The sequence below is a fragment of the Vigna unguiculata genome, unplaced genomic scaffold (assembly GCF_004118075.2).
Source record: "Vigna unguiculata cultivar IT97K-499-35 unplaced genomic scaffold, ASM411807v1 contig_661, whole genome shotgun sequence".
Classification (NCBI taxonomy): domain Eukaryota; kingdom Viridiplantae; phylum Streptophyta; class Magnoliopsida; order Fabales; family Fabaceae; genus Vigna; species Vigna unguiculata.
The window spans coordinates 6145-15263 of NW_021011385.1; the positions used below are offsets into that span (position 1 = coordinate 6145).

The 9119-nt window shown below is 35.1% G+C and overlaps 1 pseudogene; it reads left to right on the forward strand.

Annotated features, from left to right (window-relative positions):
* Window positions 1–383: 383 nt before the first annotated feature.
* LOC114172660 lies at window positions 384–5953 on the forward strand (annotated as a pseudogene).
* The last annotated feature ends 3166 nt before the right edge of the window (window positions 5954–9119 follow it).

Below are 9119 nucleotides of genomic sequence, written 5' to 3' on the forward strand. Positions count from 1 at the left end.
TCGGTTAAGAAGGCCCAAAGCTAAAAAGGTTGCCAAAATTTTCAAAAATGCCATTCTCGTTTTGACTTATAGGCTTCGGTTGGGAAAAAACCGGTGCCAAAAGGGATGTTAGGCCTCAGGTGTTAGGGAACCGGGGCCAAAAGGGGTTATATGCCTCGGTTCTAAATTGAACCGAGGCCATATAGTTTAATTAGGGCTCAAAACTGAACCCCCTTACTTCCTCGCGCGCGCTGCTCCTCCATTTCTCTCTGCAAATATTCACTTTTTCTCCACAACGCAAACCCAATCCCTTCACTTTCCACTCCGCATTTTCACAAACACAACGCAGGCACGTTACTTCCAACAAATTCTCGTCTCAGCGTTACCCACGTATCTAATGCTGCTGCATCGAAATCGACATGGTGAAGAACTCCCAAGGAATCTACGCCCCCAAAAGCGACAAGGTCATTGTTCTCTGGGACCTCGACAACACGCCCCCATGCGGGCCTCTATTCGCCAAAAACCCTCGCCTCCCGCTTCGGCGAGGTGACTGACTTCTCCGCCTACGCCAACCGCCATGCCTTCGTCCACCTCCCTAGTGGGTCCTAGAAGAGCACCGGGAACGCAGGAACCTCGACATCCTCGAACGGAAGGGTGTGGTCACACCCTCGGAGCCCTACACGTGCGGGATGTGTGGGCGCAAGTGCAAGACCCACATGGACCTGACGAAGTACTTGAAGTCACTGAAGGGGAAGAAGAAATAGGACTGTTTCAAGGAACAATTTTTGCGCAGGAATCATAAGTATAATGAGGCGGCAAGGACGCTGCTGGTTCCGAAGGTAGGGTACAGGCTGGCGGCGGAGCTGCGGCGGGCGGGGGTGTTTGTTAAGACGGTGCAGGATAAGCCGCAAGCGGTGGATTGGGCGTTGAAGAGGCAGATGGTGCATTCGATGAGTAGAGGGATTGATTGGGTGTTTTTGGTTTCGGATGATTCAGATTTTTTGGAGATGTTGAGGAGGGCGAGGGAAGCGGATTTGGGAGCCGTGGTGGTGGGGGATTGGGATAGGGCTTTGGGGAGGCATGCGGATTTGTGGGTGCCATGGAATGCGGTTGAGAATGGTGACATATGGCTTCGGGTACTACGCAAACCGAAGCCAAAAAGGGACATATGGCCTCGGGTCATACTAAAACCGAGGCCAAAACGTGAGCGAATTTTTTAAAAATGTAAAAACGTGAGCACATATGGCTTCAGTTAGACCTACCAACCGAGGTAGAAGAGGGACTCTATGGCCTCTGGTACGTGGAAACCGAGGCAGAAGAGGGGCTCTATGGCTTCAGTTTACAATTGAGGCCAAAGGCTATCCTCTTTTGGCCTCGCCCCAATATGCCTCGGTCCGGGAACCGGTGCAGAATATGAAAAATAACCACTGCCAAAAGGCCTTCCTGCACTGGTGACAATTATTTAAATTGTAAATAGTAAAAATTAGTAAAAAAATTAAAAAAGTGTCACAAAAAGAAGAATTTTTCAAATTTCATAAAACCAATAATCCCGTTTAAGTATTGACCAGAGGGTTTCTTGTGAAATTTTGAGCAATTTTTATGTAGAAAATATGAATTATTTCTATTGTAAATAGTAAAATGTAGTAAAAAAATTTAAAAATTGTTACCTAGCGATTCAATTTTTCTAATTTCAGAAACTAATCCCATCTGAGTATCCTCCAACCTGTTTGTTATGAAATTTTGAGAAATTTTTATACATAAAATGTCAATTATTTGAAGGTTAAAATACCTTTTTGGTCCCAATTTTCGTCAAGTTTTTTGAAACAAGTCCTAATTTTGGTTTTGTGTTCAAATAGGTCCAAATTTTCGTCAATTTTGTTCAATTGGGTCCTTTTTTGCTAACACCGTTTAAATCATTAACGGCCATGAACAGTGACTGCCACGTGTCACTTCCTGGTTTTTTTGAATTTTTTTATTTTTATTTTTATTTTTTTTAATTTTTTTTTAATTTTTTTTTAATTTTTTTTTTAAATTTTTTTTAAATGTACACGTGTCAACCCAGGAGTGTGCCACGTGTCACTTTGTGGTTTTTTTGAATTTTTTTTGAATTATTTTTTAAATGTCCACGTGTCAATCTAGTAGTGTGCCACATGTCAAAGTTAATATTCTATATTCAATTTGGTCCCTATATTTGTTATTTTTGTTCAATTAGGTCCTAATTTTTGTTAAGATTAACCAATTTGGTCCCTCTCTAAATTAAAACCAAATTTAATTTTTATATCAAAGTTATAATGATGTGAATTTTAATATATTAAATAAAGATATTTAATAAAAAATATGAATTTTAATATAAAAATTAAATTTGGTTTTAATTTGGAGAGGGACCAAATTGGTTAATGTTAACAAAAATTTGGACCTAATTGAACAAAAATAACAAATATAGGGACCAAATTGAATTTAGAACATTGACTTTGACATGTGGCACGCTACTGAGTTGACACGTGGACATTTAGAAAAAAAATTTAAAAAAATTTTAAATTTTTTTTAAAAAAATTCAAAAAAATTCAAAAAAACCACGAAGTGACACGTGGCACACCCCTAGGTTGACACGTGTACATTTAAAAAAAATTAACAAAATTTAAAAAAAAATTAAAAAAAAAATTTAAAAAAATAAAAATAAAAATAAAAAAAATTCAAAAAAACCAGGAAGTGACATGTGGCAGTCACTGTTCATGGCCGTTAATGATTTAAACGATGTTAGCAAAAAAGGACCCAATTGAACAAAATTGACGAAAATTGGGACCTATTTGAACACAAAATCAAAATTAGGACTTGTTTCAAAAAACTTGACGAAAATTAGGACCAAAAAGGTATTTTAACCTTATTTGAATTATAAATAGTTAAAAATAGTAAAAAGAATTAAAAAAGCATTAGGAGGAGATGGAATTTGTCAAATTTAAGAACACAACTACTATCCTAGTATTGGCCAACTTTTTTTGCAATTTTTATATTTCAAATATCAATGATTTAAATTGTAAATAGTTAAAGTTACTAAGAAAAGTGAAAACGTAACGTGTCCCAAAAAGCCGAAATTTTTCAAAATTCATAACATCAATAATCCAATTTGAGTATTGGCCAACAAAATTCTTGTGAAATTTCGAGCATTTTTTATGTAGAAAATATGAGTTATTTAAATTTTAAATAGTAAAAAGTAGTACGAAAAAATTGAAAAATTGTTTTCGAGAGATTGAATATTTTAAATTTCAGAAACTAATCCCATCTGAGTATCCGCCAACATGTTTGTTATGAAATTTTGAGCAATTTTTACACATATTTTCAATTATTTGAATTGTAAATTGTTAAGAATAGTAAAAAGAATTAAAAAGGTGTTAGGTGGAGATGGAATTACAGGGAAAGAGCTTCCCAAAGATGAGTGACAGAATTTCATGCTCAAAAACTCAGAATCGCACCTTTGCTCGCGAAAACACAGCTTATATAGTATGGTTTAAGTTAAAATAGTCGATTGAATTTTTCATATAGTCAGCTGATTTCATCTGACTTAAGTGAAATCAGTTGATTGAAAAATAATTCAACTGACTGAATGCATTAATACCAGAAACTATATACAGCAAGCCTTTTAACCTGTTAAAACCTATTTTAACAGATTAAAAGAGACACACTAAGGCACCCAAGACATCTAATTTATGTCATATAGCCTACCAACAAGATATAACACTAACACATTACATTTAACATGTTATATACAGATTTAACACACTACAACTTAATCTTCAAAAGGATCTTCATTAATCTTCATCAAACACTTAAGATATTCATGCACATGGCTTTATCAATTCTTTGCTTCAAGCTTGCTTGTGCCCACAATCTCCCCCTAAATTGATGAAGCCAACATCCTCGAGTTGAATTGATGAGCTAAGATCCATAGAGAAACCTAAAAAAGCTTTTGCATACAAGATACCAATATTCCAAACATAAAACCAAGCAAAAGCACACAAGCATACATACATATTACATATGCATATGCTCCCCCTATCATTAATAACATGATTTAACTTCACATTCTAGATTAAGTTTGCAGTATTATATGGTTCTAGCAGATTTATTTTAGATTTTCCAATCTTAACACACTTTTGTTGGTATCGCGCAGCGGAATGTTTGAGCGCGCGGACAAAACCAAAAGGGGGCTGAATTGGTTTTTAAATAATAAAATTAATACTTTAAAATTTTTCCAAAATTTATCAATTCAATCAATAATGAATTTCTTTAAACACAATAATAGATGAAATAAAGAGATAGAGAAGAAGATTGAACACAAGTATTTATACTGGTTTGGATCAAAAGACCCTACGTCCAGTTGTTAATCTCTCAAAAACGAGATTAACTAAATCACTAACAAGTAATAGATTTACAATCAGATATTAAGAAAACACCTCTCCTGAATCGCACAAGAGATGAACACCTTTTTCTAAATCACACAGAGAATATTGACCTTAGCTTTCCTAGCAACAGCAGCAACACTCAATCTCCTAGAACACCTCTCAGGAAAAGTTATCGCTCTACCCGCACTAGGTTTTTCAAAGCTTCTATTGAGAACACTCAGAGAACTCTCTTGCAATCACAGCACTAGCACTCTAGCTTCTCAAAAAGGTGTCTGAGAAGTAACTTTAAGGTTCCTTAAATAGAGGTTCCAAAAATTAGGTCAAAAAGTTGAACAGTCACGCCCAACTGACCAAGATAATCGATTATCACTAGTGATAATCTATTATTCCAGTGTGGTTTATGAAAAACAAATTTTTGAGCAGATAATCGATTATCAGAGGTGATAATCGATTATTCCAGTGCTTTCTTGAAAAAAATGGTTCAGCTCAAGATAATCGATTATTCTAAGTGATAATCGATTATCACCTTGATTTTTCGAGAAATACTAGAATTTTCTTGTACGATACTGATTCTAACTAATCTAATTACATTTTACAAGATAACTTTAAACACAACAACACATGGTCTTCATATTGACTTCCAGATGGCTTTCATGGCTTCTTTTATCATCATCAAAATTTTGTTTCAGCATTTAGACTTGTATTGCTTTTGCCAACAATCTCCCCCTTTTTTATGATGATCAAAACAATATGTTTAAAGTATCTGCAATCAAAATATCTTACTAGTACATTTGTCGGTAGCACTGTTGGGTTTAAACGTTTAAACTTTTTCTCCCCTTGTTTTGATCATATGAAAAAAAGTTTTAATAGAGAAACTCCCCCTCAATGAGACAATGGTAAAGAATAGCAATAAAAAGAGACGTTTATTTGAGAAATAATAGAACTAGAAAACATATTACAATAAAAAATAACTATGATGTAGACTTTTAAAAGTCTTGACTCATGTCATCATCTTCATCATACTTATCAAATTTATGTTCTAAGTTGGAAATCCTAGAATCTAATCCTCTAATTAAGCCAATGACTTCTTCATGTCTGTGAGTGGAGAGAAGAAAGAATTCTTCAAGTCTTTGGTTGAGATTTAAAATGTGATCCTCTAAAGAAGAGGATGAGCCACCAACACCACTGGATGATCCAATATGTGTGTCAACAGGAGGAATAGAAGCAGTGGAAGGATTCTCTTCTGCTTCATTGTCCGAGGAAGGCATATCATCCTTGTGAATGTAGGTATTCCCAAAAGGAATAAATTTCATCTGCTTCAAGGAGTTTTCTGCAATTTTATTTGCCTCAGTGGTTTTATGAGATTGTTCATCAGAGACATTGACCCCTTTGTACTCACAAATACGAGAGATGAGCAAGGAATACGGGAGAGGATATTGAGGCAATCTCTTGGCTTTGAGCATGGTGTCAAGAATGATGTTTGGCCAATAGATAGGAATGTGGTTGAGCATGGCATAGATGATCATAAGATCTGCTTCACTGCACTGTGCGTGGTTTGTACCATGTGGACATAAAATCCAAACAATGAGATAGTGAAGTAGACGCTCATTAATTTTGAGAGGTCCGACTAACAATTGGCGGCCTATTTCTTGATCTGGGCATCGCATAAAGGATCTATATGCAAAAATTCTGTTGAACCCTTCAATGCCAGTCGTGAGGATTGGAGATGTGCCATCATGAATGGGAAATTGTGCAACATTTTCCCAAATATCATTATCTAGAATAATGTTGACACCTTTTACCTTTGTGAACCCAACTCCATCTCTGAATTTGTAATTGAAGTAGAAGGCTCGTACCAAATCGGGGTAGTAGGTGCCTTGCATCTCTGTGAAGAATTTCACACCTTGTTCAGCCAGAAAATTTTGAATTGTGTAATGGCGATTGACAAACCATTGAGACTAGATGAATTTAGGAGTGATGAGGGGTTTGTCTTTCCACAATGTGATGAATTCAGATCTTCTTTCTTCATCCGTAATCCATACTTCAATGGAAGCAGTCCTAGGTGCATTTGAGGGTTGAGAAGCACGAGATGTAGTCCTTCTGCGGGTAGGAATCTTTCTATGAGAGGGTTCAGCCATGGTTGAGGTAAAGGTGAGGGAAGCTTTTGAGAGTTTTTGAGAAAATGAGAAAAGGAGAGTTTCTTGAGTTTTGATGGAGAGAAAAGAGTGTTCTGGTGACAAAAATGGCTAAGATTTATAGAGAAGAGTCTCCAACAGCCATATACATGTGATTTGATGCAAATCTAGCTGTTACAACAACTAGTTTTTGAATTTATTTGGTCCAATGACGTGTAATAATCGATTATCCTAAAGTGATAATTGGTTCATGAATTTGGCAAAATATGAAGTTTGACGAGCTGATAATCGATTATCCTAAGTGATAATCGATTATTCCAGTGAGTTTTTGATTTTGGCTCAGAATTAAGGATAATCGATTATGTCCCCAAATAATCGATTATTCCAAAATGTTTTGGAATTTTTTTTGAGTGTCTGATAATCGATTATTGACGCTATTTTTCGGATTTTTAAGGAATTTGAGTTTTTGGCAATTTAAGAGATCTCTCATATGCCTAAGTCTCTTCTTAGTTCATAAAATCTATCTTTAGCTAAAGGTTTGGTAAAGATATCAGCTAATTGGTGCTTTGTATCCACGTATTCTATCTCACAATTTCCTTTATGAATGTGATCTCTTAGGAAATTATGCCTTATTTCAATGTGCTTTGTCCTCGAGTGCATTATGGGATTTTTGGTTAAATTAATAGCACTGGTATTATCACATTTCAGAGGTATGTGATTTAAAAAGATATTATAGTCTTCTAGTTGTTGTTTCATCCAAAGAATTTGAGCACAACAGTTTCCAGCTGCTATGTATTCAGCCTCTGTAGTTGACAAAGCTACACAAGCTTGTTTCTTCGAGTGCCAAGAGACTAATGAACTACCTAAGAGGTGACAAGTACCACTAGTACTTTTTCTATCTATTTTACAACCACCATAATCAGCATCTGAATAGCCTATCAAATTAGGAGATGCTCCTGAAGGATACCAAAGTCCAAAACATGCAGTTCCTTTTAAGTATTTTAAAATTCTTTTTACTGCAGTAAGATGTGATTCTTTTGGATTGGCTTGAAAACGAGCACACACATAAAAATTGCATAATATCAGGCCTACTTGTAGTAAGATATAACAAAGAACCTATCATGCCTCTAAACATAGTTTGATTTACCTCTATTCATGATTCATCTTTGTCTATGTAGCAGGAGGTTCCCATAGGAGTACTTGCTTCCTTTGCAGTATCCATTCCAAATTTCTTAAGTACTTCTTTATAGTACTTTGATTGAGAAATGAAAGTTCCATTTTCCATTTGCTTAATTTGAAGACCCAAAAAGAATGTCAATTCTGCCATCATTGACATTTCAAATTCTCCTTACATTATGGTTGCAAAGCCTTTACATAATGAATTATCAGTAGACCCAAATATTATGTCATCTACACAAATCTGAACTAGCAAAATATGCTCATTCACTCTTTTAATAAACAAAGTTAAATCAATTTTACCTCCTTCAAAATCATTTTCTAACAAAAATGTACTTAATCTTTCATACTAAGATCTAGGTGCTTGTTTTAATCCATACAATGCTTTCTTTAATTTATAAATGTGATTGGGAAACTTATAGTCTTCAAATCCAGGTGGTTGTTCAACATACACATTTTCTTTTATAAATCCATTTAGGAAAGCACTTTTGTTACCCATCTGATATAGTTTAAATTTCATGAGAGAGGCATAGGCAAGAAGTAAACGTATAGCTTCTAACCTAGCAACTGGAGCATAAGTCTCATCATAGTCTATACCTTCTTCTTGTGTGTACCCCTTTGCTGCAAGTTTGGCTTTGTTTTTAGTGGTGTTTCCATCTTCATCCAGCTTGTTTCTGAACACCTATTTTGTTCCTATGACTTGGTGTGAATCTTCCTTAGGAATGAGTTCCCAAACTTCATTCCTTTCAAATTGATTCAGCTCTTCTTGCATTGCTATACACCATTGATCATCTTGAAGAGCTTCTTCTACATTTTTGGGTTCTATCTATGAAACAAAGGCAACAATCATACAGAAATTTGACATGTTTCTTGTAACTACTCCCTTTGATATATCTCCAATGAAATTTTCCATAGACAATCCTCTAGGTGATTTCCAGCTTTTGGAAAGATCTTCAGGTTCAGTCAATGGGTTCTCATTTAGGTACATCTCATTAAGAGCTTCTTTAAAATATTCTTCATCACCTGCATTTGTTTTACTTGACTCAAGAGGGTTCTCCTCAAGGTCCACAATTTCATCAAAAACAACATGCACAGATTCTTCCATATTCAAGGTTCTTCTATTGAAAATTCTATAGGCTTTACTAGTTAATGAATATCCTAAGAAAATAGCTTCATCAGCTTTAGAATCAAATTTACCCAAATTTTCTTTTCCGTTATTTAGAACAAAGCATTTGCATCCAAATATTTTTAAATATGTTACATTAGGCTTTCTTCCTTTAATCAATTCATAGGGGGTAATTTTTAAAATTGGTGTAATGAGCATTCTATTTAATACATAACAAGCTGTGCTCACAGCATCAACCCAAAAATATTTAGGCACATCATATTCGTTTAACATTGTGCAAGCTAATTCTTCTAAAGATCTATT